Source organism: Palaemon carinicauda, chromosome 29 (genome assembly GCF_036898095.1).
Source record: "Palaemon carinicauda isolate YSFRI2023 chromosome 29, ASM3689809v2, whole genome shotgun sequence".
NCBI lineage: Eukaryota > Metazoa > Arthropoda > Malacostraca > Decapoda > Palaemonidae > Palaemon > Palaemon carinicauda.
The window spans coordinates 44290329-44302828 of record NC_090753.1 but is presented as its reverse complement, the minus strand read 5'-3'; positions in this window follow the sequence as shown (position 1 = coordinate 44302828).

Genomic DNA, 12500 nt, shown 5'->3' with positions numbered 1-12500 from the left:
GTAGTAGGAATTGAAATAGCTACGAATTATGAAGGTTAGTGCAAATTGATCAGAGATTTAATGAAGCTGAGAAACTAAATAATAGGAAATCTGGTGTTTTAGAAACGGTATATAAGTAAGAGTTATTCATTGCATTTTAAATATTACTGTAAATGATAAATATGTAACCATTTCTCTGTTACAAGTCTTTTCTATGCCATACCTCCTTAAAAATAAAATACCAAAAGTTATGTATCTGTACCATATATTTCATCATTTGAAGAGAAGGTATGTAGTTTTTTTAGATATTCCAAACAAAATTATAGTTGAACTAAGCCTTAAACAAATATCTTATCTGCCATAAAAAGCACAATAGTGAAAAAAAAATATTTATATGTTATTAGCAATTACTTTACACCAACAGACTTCCAAGTAGATTCTGATGGTAATGATTTGTAAAAATATGTTTTGAATTATGTGATGGTACTTATGGAATGCAATCTGAAAATGTATCAAAAGTATGATTGACACTAATGTTTGTACAATAAGAACAAAAGAACACAAAAAGAAGATAAAATTTCATTCAACCGTGCCACAATACTATCTCTCTCTCTCTCTCTCTCTCTCTCTCTCTCTCTCTCTCTCTCTCTCTCTCTCTCTCTCTTAAAAGAGAAAAGTCCATTGAATCCCTTCGTTGTCTATTGTACCAACAGTATGTCACACGATCGTACATAGTAACGACATTTCATTTTGTGTATATATTATGCTTGTAGCTTTGCTCTCCCCTCGCATTAAAAAGAACCTGAATAAACATGTATCCTTTTCTCACCGTTAATTGTTAACCGGTGTGGTATCAGCTGAACAGGAAATGTACTGTTGCATTGAACCTGAAATAACGTATGTGTTTTTCTCACTGTTAACTGTTAACCGGTACGGTGACGGTTGAACAAGAAATTTCCTGGTAGTAGCAAAAACTGCGGCTGATTAGTGGCAGTGATTGGCTGTAGAAGTCGTTGGTTGGGGCGCGAGCGTGTGGTGGATGATGGATGGCTTTGTTGCCGCTTCGGCTTGTCACGAGTTAGGCTTGTGTGTCCCACGGCATTCATAGGCATGTGTGTCCTACGGCATTCATAGGCGTGTGTGTCCTATGGCATTCATAGGCCTACGCCGTTCATAGGCGTGTGTGTCCTACGGCATTCACAGGCGTATGTGTCCTACGGCATTCATAGGCGTGTGTGTCCTACCGCATTCACATCAGCTTCGGTTGAAGTTGAGTAGGTGTCCTCTTCGTCAGGAGTGGAGGCGTTCATGGGGGTTTTCAAGGTCAAGAAGTGGCCGTCCATAAGGGCATCGGCTTTGGTCATCAAGTCTTTTATGGGTAAACTATCGACATCGGGTATGGCAGCGCATGCAGATTCCGGTAAACGGCGTATCCAAAGGGAACGAAGTAGGTTCACCTCACGAGGAGAGCCATGTGCGGGAGGTTGCAGGCGAGTGATACTGGTCCTTTCCCTGAGGGTGAGCGAAGCCCTTTGGTCCCCCAATGGTTGTTGATTGAGCTGAAAAAGCTTCGCTATACGGGCAGCTGGTGACGGCGATTTCTGCTGCAGAAGGTATGTTTTAAGGGAGTCATAGTAATGGTGAAAGGCGTGGTGGGGAAGTGGGGGAAGGCGGGAGGAGCGAGTCGCTCCAGGGTCACCAATGCGACGAGCCAAGAGAGGGTTGTGACTCAAAGGCAGAATGAAAGCAACTGAGTAACTTTATTACAGACACTCCCTTTATATACAAAAACTCAATCACACAGGAAAATTCTTGTTCAAGCGACACCGTACGGGTTAACAGTTAACCGTGGGAAAAACATATACATTACTTCAGGTTAAATTCAAAAGGAAATTTCCTGTTCAACTGATACCACACCAGTTGAGAATAAATGGTGAGAAAAGATACAAGTTTATTCACGTTCTTTTTAGTGTGAGGGGAGAGCAAAGATGCATGCATATTATAAACACAAAATTAAATGTCGTTACTACGATCGTGTGACACACGGTTGGTACACTATCTAAGGATTTTATAAGGAAAAATCCGTAGTTTTGACCCATCTTACTTGAGGACCAGTCTTTCATTGAGATGACCCTCATGCGTAATGCGACCAAAATATATCCGGAACAAAGAAATACTAGAAAGATACAAAGTTAGCAAAACTCTGAGCACTTGATACAGCTGCAAGATGAAGAAAAGGAGGAAGAGAAAGAAAAAGAGAGGAGGGGGAGGAGGAGGATGAAAACAACATAGAAAAAAAGGAGCAGGAGGGGGAGGATGAAAAAGAAAAATAAGATAAACAGGAAGAGGAGCATGAAAAAAGAGAAAGAGAAAAAAGGAAGGAGGAGGAGATGAAAAAGAGAACGAAGAAAAGGAGGAAGAGGAGGGCAGCAGGAAAAAGAGAAAGGAAAAAAATAATAGGAGGTGGAGGATGAACAAGAGAATGAAGAAAAAGAGGAGATGGAGGACCATGAAAAAGAGAAAGATGAAAAAGGGGAGGATAAGGAGCATGAAAAAGAGAAAGAAGAAAAAGAGGAGGAGATGGATAAAATAGAGATAGAAGAAAAAGAAGACAGGGAGATGAAGCATGAAAAAGAGAAAGAAAATAAAATTGGAGGAGGAGGATGAAGAAGAGAAAGAAGGAAAGAGTAATAGTAGATGGAGGATGATAAAGACAAAGGTAAAAAAAGATGAGTTGGAGGAAGAAAAATAGAAAGAAGAAAAAAAGAGGAGGTGGAGGGAGAGAAGAGGAAAAAAGAAAAAGTTGTAGAGGAGGAGGATGAAAGAGAGAAAAAAGAAAAAGGGGAGGAGGAGAAGGAGGAAAACGAGATATAAGGAAATGAGGGGGTGAAGGAAGAGGATGAAAAGGAGAGAAGAAAAAGAGAAGGAGGAAGTGGATGGAAATGAGAAAGATGAAAAAGAGGAGGATGAAAGAGCTAATGAAGAAAAAGAGTAGGAGGGGGAGCATGAAAAAGAAAACGAAGAAAATGAGAAGGATGTGGATGAAAAAAAGAAAGAAGAAAAAGAGGAGGAGGAGGTCATTGAAAGAGAGAAAGAAGAAAAACAGGAGCAGGAGGATGAGGAAAAAGAAAAAAAGAGAAAGAGGAGTAGGAGGATTAGGAAAAAGAGATAAAAGGAAAAGAGGAGGAGGAAGAGCATGAAAAAGAGAAAGAAGGAAATAAGAAGGAGGAGGGAATAAAACAGAGAAATAAGAAAAAGTGAAGGAGGAAGAGCATGAAAAAGAAAAAAAGAAAAAGAGGAGCTGAAGGAGCATAAAAAAGAGAAGGAAAAAAAGAAGACAGGGAAGAGGATGAAAAAACAAAGACAAAAACAGAGGAGGAGGAGGAGCATGTAAACAGAAAAAAGAAAAAGAGGAGTAGGAGAAGGAGGAAAAGAGAAAGAAGAAAAAGAGGCGGAAAAATTTGAAAAAGGAAGAAAAGAAAAAGAGGATGATGAGGAGGATGAAAAAAGAAAGAAAAAAAAGAGGAGAAAGAGGAGCAAAACAAAAAAGAAAGAAGGAAAAGAGGAAGAGGACGAGGACGAGGATGGAAAAGAGATAGAGAAGAGTAGGAGGATGAAAAGGAGAATGATGAAAAAAGAAGAGGAGGATAAAAAAGAGAAAAGAGAAAACGATGAAAAGGAGGAGCATGGAAGAGATAAAAGAGGAAAAAGAGGAGGAGGACGAGCAGGGTGAAAAAGAAAAAGATAAAAAAGAGAAGGTGGAGGATGAAAAAGAGAAAGAAGAAAAATAGGAGTAAGAGAAGCATCTTAGTATAACATATTATTATATAAATTGAAGTTATATATAATAAAATAGAATAAAAATCTTTAAACCAGTTTAAAATTTGAAAGCAAAAGAAAACCATAAAACTACATTTCATAAAAAAATATCAATATCTCTTAAAAGCTTGTACAGCTTGTTCCATTGAAGCACATTCACTTATAATTTCTCCTAGGGATATATTGACTAAAATATTATCTGTAAAGTGAAAGGGCATCAAATTATGTTCAATGGTTGTATCCATATGGCAAGAAGGGCATAGAGGAGTCTGCCTATCAACCCACCTGTCATTAGATACCCATGAGTGAAATTTGCGTCCCCTATACGTAACAGAGTTAAAACAATACTAGACCTTCTGTTCACCTGAAAATGCAACTATGGCTGGATAAAAGGCCAAATTGACTTTAATTTGAAATTACTACTTAAATTAGACCAGTGTTCCTGCCACTGGCCTCGACAATAAATCCTAATATTGCTTTTAAAATCAGAGACTAGGATGCTCATGCTGGAAATGTGAATAAGCTTTACCTGCAACGTCGGCCCACTCATTTCCTACAATTTCAACATGAGATGGAACCAAGCCAAACTTAATCATAAAATGCTTTCTATTTAAAAAAAATATATAAAAAAAAAATCCTGAATCGTTTGCACCTAATGATGGCAAGACACTAGGCTTCTTAATGTTACTAAAATACTCAACGAGTCGGTAAAAATTATAAAAATTGTATTAGGGAAATTACTATATTTAATTTTATAGCGGTCAAAAGTGCCAACAGTTCTGATATGAAAATAGAAGAATTAAACCGAAGTTTTTTTTAATTACTTAAAGAGTTTTCACTACGGAACAATCCACACCACCAGAACTCTTGGAACAATTGGTAAAATTATGATAACAAATATCATGCTCTGAAGCATGAGACAAAAAACTAGCCCTTAACTGCCTAACTGAGCTGTTCTTTTTACTATCCAATACCGAACAAATCTCCGCTTTAGACATATTCTAAGGTGGGTACTTTAAAGAGCTACTTTCAGCCACTGAATTTGAAAGTAATCACACCTAAATAGCTGAGGATTCCAATCTAACCTCTGATGGTTTCGGCAACCTAGTTCTAGTCGCTGCTCTAACAACGATTTGCTTAAAAACTTAACATTTTCGGTTGAACTTCGAGGTAAGATAATGAGACATACACCTAAAACTCATCTTTTCGCTATGAATAATAAATTGGATGAATCCTTGAATCCACGTGTAAGCTATATACAGGGGATTTCGTATATGCAACTGTGTAAATTCTAAAAGCCATGTTATGAACCACATCAGGTTTTGCCAAAGTGGTTTTGCATGCAGATCTATATATCTGAACACCATAATTTATTTTACACAGGAACAATACCTGGTGTATCCTCAAGAGATAAGTTGTATCAGTTCTCAAGTTGAAACCAGACAAACCTTCAGGAGGTCAAGTCTAAGTTTCACCTTACATAACACTCATTATCATGCTGAGAGAAAGTTAATTTTTTTTATCGAAAAAGAAAACTCCCAGGTACTCAATGATATCTTCGTATGGTAAACTGGAACCGTTCGGAAACACCGTATGGATTTTTTTTTTTCTGGAGAAAATCAAATCCTATAGCAATGACTCAAATTGTAGCATCATTTATAGCAGACTGGATTTTATGACATTCTTCAACAGCAGATGACTTGCTACATAGTATCAAGGGCTCACAAACTGTGGGTCATAGAGGGTCTAACAACTATATGCACTACATTCAGCTTGCCAGACAGGGGCAAAACTTTTCAGCCTGTCTTAGAGCTGTCTTGTGTGAAAGAGCCGTCTGATAGCTTATTGTTAGGTACCACAGATGCGAGTTATGATAATCATGTAATTTTATTTTATTTTTTTATTTTTCGCCTGTTTGTCATACAATATGTCGATTAATATGAAAAGTCGCATCTTTCATAATTTTTCCATATTTCAATATTTTATTATGTAGTTACATTTCTTATAATGCCATATAATTATATTTTTTATGTAAAGATTCTAATAATGAAAACTGTATACTGCTTGTGTTAAGATATGATAACAGAAGTGATAAAATAACGTCAAATTTATTTTAGGGGTCTAGTTCATATCTGTTTTCACCACCTAGATCCATTTATTCACTGAATTCTACCTCAAGCTGGAGAAACACTTCACCAAGGTTCTTCCAGAAGAGGCCAACAAGGATTTGGCAAACGTCAAAATCAAGAAACACTAGTTAGAATCATGAAACAGAAGTTCTCTTTCAACCTAGCAACCTTGTCAATGCATCATACAGGATTTCCTTTTTTACACACAATTGGAGAGAATCTTATTAAACCTTGCAAGGTGGGGGCTGCTTATCTTGTTATTGATCAGAACTGTGTCACCAAGGTAAATCAGATAAGATTTTAGGACACCACGGTTAAGCAGCGCATCAATGACATGCCACAGGACATAAAATCTCAGGTGATAGAGAAAATGAAACCTTTGCCCTTCTTTGCCATCCAACTTAATAAGACCAAAGATGTTCACATCTCCCTCAGCTTTTATTTTTTACTTAGTTCATCTCTGAAAATCATGTGGATGAGGAGTTCCTCTTCTGCAGCAAACTGATATCAAAGGTTGAAGATACCCTGAATATAGTGTCCAGCTTCTTCGAAGAGAAAAGGCTCTTGTGGGCAGAATTGGTTGGTTTCTATTTGGACGGAGTTCCGAGTGTGTTCGGCTCTGATTCAGGATTTACACCTCTGGTGAAAATTATTAGCTCATATATTCTAGCAAGACATTGCCAGATCAACTCTGAGACTCTTGCTTTCAAGACATATCCTGATCTTCTCAAAGGTACCTGTTAAACAGTGATCCACTTCGTTAATCATTGTCAAAAAAAGGGGCACTCATTGCATTGCTATTTCCTAGCTTGTTTCAAGATATGGATTCTGCTCACCAACATCTCCTCTTCTACACATCTGTTCATTGGATTTTAAAGAGTAATGTTCTCGCATGGGTATATGAAGTATTTGATAAATTGTATATATTTCTGTCAGCCGAAGAGAAGAAAACAGAACCACTTGCTGAGGACCTGCAACAGAAGATTATGGAAAAGATGATAATCTGCCAAGAAGAGTTCAAACACTATTTTCATTGAAAAAAAAATTAAAATGCACAGCTGACACTTGGCCACAATCCTTTCCGATTTACTGTGGAGGATCTTCCTGATGATATACAAGTAGAATTCTTTGAACTCATCAACAAGACCACAGTGAATGTGGAGTTCCAGTATCAGCAACAGTTCAACAGCTCTGACTATTGGGTCTAGATGCTCTCCGCTTTCCCAAAGACCAGAAAATATGCCCTGGAAGTAGTCATACTTTTCTCACACTCTTACCTCTTTCAAAGTGGTTTCCCTACTCTCCTGGTGATCACATCGAAGGCTGGAAAAAGCTTGAGTGCTAATGCATACATTTGGTATTCTTCGTCTAATACAGACCTTGTATTGATTTGCTTGTAGAAAAAAATAAGCGGGTACTTTATTCATATTAAAATCTTAGTAAATCAGTCATTGTTAATAATAGTTGGCAATGATCAATGGAGACTATATTTTCTCTCTGATATAATTAATATTTAGAATATGAATATCTGTGCTATTTAAAATTAGTACTATTTTAGAAGGTCTATAAATGTAAGGGTCATGGCAAGTTTGGTACTGCTGTAGGGGGTCATATACGGATAACGATTCGGAATCACTGACTCACTACTGCATAGTTATCAGCAAAAGCCATACCATGCACCCCAACAAGAACTTGTTCAAGTATACCGTTCATAGTTACATTGGAAAGAGTTGGGCTAAAGACGTTCCCTTGAGGCAACCCTTCTTCTTGAGAGTAAACTGATGAAAAAAAGAGAGCCAACTCTCCCTTTTAGATAGCTATCTGACAAATAATCTTTAATAAAATAAAACATAATGCCTACAATACTCCAATCAATCAGTTCCTTAAGGATATCTCCTCGCCAGGTAGTATAATAGGCCTTTTCTAGGTCAAAGGACAATATGATGGTTTGATTTAGTAGGGTATAAGCATTTTCAACCTCTCAAGTAAGGAACATAAAGGGTCATTTGTACTTCTATTTCTCGTAAAACCAAACTGTCAGTTAGATAAAAAATTCTTTGATTCCAAATACCATACTAGTCGAGCATTTACCACTCTTTCATAAATCTTACTAACACAACTGGCTAAAGCAATTGACCTATAATCTTTAGGGACGTACAATTCCTTGAATGTCTTTATAATAGAAATGATGATCAATATTTTCCAAGATCTAGGGGAAGTTCCCGATGTCCAGAAACTATCAAAAATATCTTAAGGAAATCGTTTTGACTTTTTTCGTTATTTTGATTATCGTCGAATATGATATATCATCCTCCCCAGAGGTGTTGGAGAAGATAATAAAATTGCATTATCCAATTCTCCCATGGTGATAGGAATAATATAAGATTCTGAATTTGTAATAACAGGAGGAACAATCATGGTACTGCTCCTAATACCTTTGAATGCAGAAGGAAAGAGTAGGGGACTAGATACATTACAAAAATGCCTACCAAAGGCTTCAGCTACTTCTCCAGCATCAAATATTGAGAAGCCATCAACTTTTAATTTAAGAAAGTGATATGGACAGAATTTCCTTGCAACATTCGGATTCTGTTCCAGACTAATGAAGTTGAGGAATTATATTTCAATATGCTTATGTTTTTAATACACGAATTTATCCTTGCTTGTTTAAAAGTTTTCCTTTGATTAGCAAAAGCTCATCGGTATGTTATTTTATTGACTAAGCATAGGTATCTATGATATCACTTGTAGCAACTTCTTGCTATCTTCTGCGTCAAAGCACATAGCATTACAAAAATACTCGTATACATATATTGAACAACGGAATCCATTTATCTCATGATGAATTTTATTGGATATATCAAATAATCCCCTGTCAGCTTCCCCTACCTTTCACTTGGGTAAACATGAAGATGGTATATTTTTTACATAATTCAGGTGAATGGACGAATGATCCCTAATATGATCATTCTGGTATACTGCCCATTGATAACCTCAAACATAAAAAATAAATAATGAGGTGTATGGCTGAATCAGAACTATGATAAACATCATGTCTTGTAGGGGAACCATCATTCAATAAACTGATGCCATTCACTTCAAGCAGATGTTCCACTATCAATCCCCATCGATCAAAACGTTATTCTCCCCATAGGGTGTGTTTGCCATGAAAGTCCCCCATCAATATAAAAGGTTGAGAAAGCTGGTTTATTAAGGATTGAAAATCATTAAGTTCTAGCTGAAAAGATTCACCATATGAATCTTGAAGTCTATTTTCTAATGTTGGATCAAAAAAGAGTAAACAAATCGTGATCAATTTGACAGTAGAAATTTTAATTGCACAAGCTTGTAACGCAGAATTCCGGTGAAGAGCTCTGTGATTAACAAATTTTTGTATTATGATACCTGTACCTCCCCGAGCATGATGGTGGACACCTATAAAAAGATCAATTATAACTTATTTGGGAGTATGTTCTCTCTATTTAGTGCCCTGTTTACACATAGCAGATATGTCATGTTCTTTAAACAGAACCTGAACTTGCTCTCTATTTGATTTAAATCCACAGATGTTCCATTTCATGAGAGCCTTTATTTTGACTTTATTAGTGTTTTTTTATGATCGATCTGTTTAGGAATCTAAATCCTAAAGAGAGAGATATCTAGCCAGCTACACTCAGTACTTATTGATCTGGATAGTACAGACGATTTTCTAAGTGCTAGGCTTTCAGTGGCTTTTTCATATGTATTTTTAGTAATTGTATTATGACTGAGAATGTGGAGATGGAGGTGATGGGAGAGGAAGGGGCCTCTTTTGTCTGACAGATTAGCTTCTATCTCCTTGCCGTCATTGGATCAATGAACTTTAATGTGCAGGTGATGTTGCAATTTGGTACAAAGAATCCTCTATATCTGGTAGTAAGAATTCTTCAAGATCATTAATTGATCCATTCATAATTGAAGGGGCTATGAGAGCACCGCAGAAGAGGATTTGTGAGACTAGCCAGAGAAGGATGGAGAATCCCATCAGAGGTGGTCGAAGGATCCCCACCAGAGGGGGGAGGAGGAGCCCCACCAAAGGGAGCAGGAGTTCGAACAGACGGAGTAGGAGGAGCCACACCAGGGGGTCGCCAGGAGCCCCACCAGAGGGGCCTGAAGAGCCTCACCAGGGGGCAGCTAAGGAGCCAAATCAGGGGGGGGGGGCTCTTGGGAACCCACAATGTGACCTTTAAGAGCCCCACCAGAGGGAACCCTAGAACTTTTCATTACATCTGAATCTAATTAATAACATTTTTACATGTCAGACACTGATGCGTTTTGCAGTATATTTTATCGATGTCGTTTGCTCTTTTTTAAGACAGGGCATTCTTTATCACAGACTCGATGGTTACCCTTAAATTTCAAACACGTTACAGGTGTTGAACATTCCCCATGATCAGGTTGGCCACGAGGGGAGTGCCGATAACCGAAACAATTAAATCACTGAAGAACTTTCGGTCTCTATGGATGAATTCTAACAATTTCACTGTCAAAAACAATGTCCGGAGGCAAATAAAAATTCGTAAAATTTAGAATAATCAGTGACAAACGGGGCACTTCAAATACCATCTAAATCATATACAGAAACATTTCTAGAATCTCTTTCTCATTCAGCTCATATATATCCTCATTAAAGATAACCCCCTCTGCAGAGCTGAAGTTGTAGTAAGGTCTTATTTATTTTATTGTACCATCAGGATCAAGCTTATGATTAGGAAGCGTTACTGCTTGTCCTTCATTGCTGGTATTCACCAGAAAACTGTTACGTCTGAAGCGAGATATCTTTGATTTATTAACATTATAAATATTCTGGTTTACTAACCTCTTCACTTTGAAGAGGTTTCCACTCTCACTTCATGTGGTAATAATCAACCACTTAACTTGATCCAGTGGTCTAAGTATTCTAATTAATTTTGGATCAAGAGGTTCAAGATGAGGCATACCTACATCTAAATACTTAGGTAAATTTTTTGGCTCTTGAAAGCCTATCATTCATGGTATCTAAATTAAACTCCTTGTATGTTTTATCGCCTTGCGCCACTTTATCAAAGATAAACCAGTTTTCAAAATATTTCTTATTCCTGCCAAGTCTTTTGATTTCTGTTATTAATCCAAATATCGAGAACTCTTTGTATATGTTATAAAACTCCAGTTCAAAGGCAAAGGTTTGACTAAAAGGATTACTGTTTTTATAGGTTCACTTGGTTCCTAAGTAACAATGGACCTCTTAGAAGTATCATTAGCCGACATCAGAGCAGAAGCAGATTGGTCATTAATGGGTTTTGGTGGGTTTACCATAAAGACGAGAAGACATGTTTCATCTGATTATTCCCCCCACCCACCAAGGAGCCACACTTAGAGTATGGGGTCATCCCTCACATTACGGCCACTCCAGGACCAATATCCAGATATATACCCTGCCCTCAGTACTTGAGGTGTGATGAAGTCTGTCTAGATGATTCAGATTCATATGCGAGGGCAAGGTTTGACATAAAACTTACCCCTCGCTCTGGCACGCCAGGTACTCAAATTCTACTGATATGGCTTGCTTTCGATCTCACTCTGCGCCTAATCCAAAGAGACAGCCAAACCATAATCAAATGCAAGCAAGGTGGTCAACAAGTTCATGCCCAAGAGGAAGAAAAAATCAAATTATACAAAAGTGAAAGAGAAATTGCTGACTAATTTGGATGGATCACCAACTAGCTAAGAAGGTCAAATGGGAAGCAGCTCATACCAAACATTAGAGCACAACTGTCGATCCTTGAGCTCCAAATCCTCATCAAGGCTTCAGCCATCAGGAGGTGGGGTGGAGACGCTTCGGTTGTTAAACGTTGTACAAAAACATTTCTTATCAAGATTTTTTTTTATATTCATCACAGTTATCATTCTTATTGTTTTTCTTTATTACTTTGGTTCCTCATGATTCAAAAATTTAGCATACTAGACACTTGAGAATAAAAGCTTGTATGAATTGATAATGAAATACTTTAGTAACCAACGCTTTCGTGTGTTTAGATACACACTTCTTAAGGATATAAAAGGATAACTTTATACACTTATACAGAAGACACATCAATTCCTGTTTTAACAAAAAAGAAAATAATTGTTTTGAGAAGCGTATGTAATATGGAATTGCGCAATACCATTAAAAAAATTTACGGAATATACTAACGCTTTCAAATGTATATCCTTCTAAATCTATAACAAATACTTGATGAAATATTTAGGAGTGGTAGTGACATAGAAGTTTTCGTTAAAAATCTAGGTCTTATGAGAACCTTTGGAAACATGAGGAATTACTCTTTCTAGAATTGTTTCATATAATTTTAAAAATATCTGTATGATTCATTCCGAAATAGGTTTCTCCTTTCGATGAAGCTTTTTGGTTATATGAAGGTATTTGGAAATCTTTTACCATTTATGGAAACGTCACCTCGGATTTACTGCTCTCGTAATATTACCAACGCTCGAGAATTTCCATTTAGGAGCAACCGATTTAAGGACAAAACCATAAAGAAACTTTGGACATGGAAA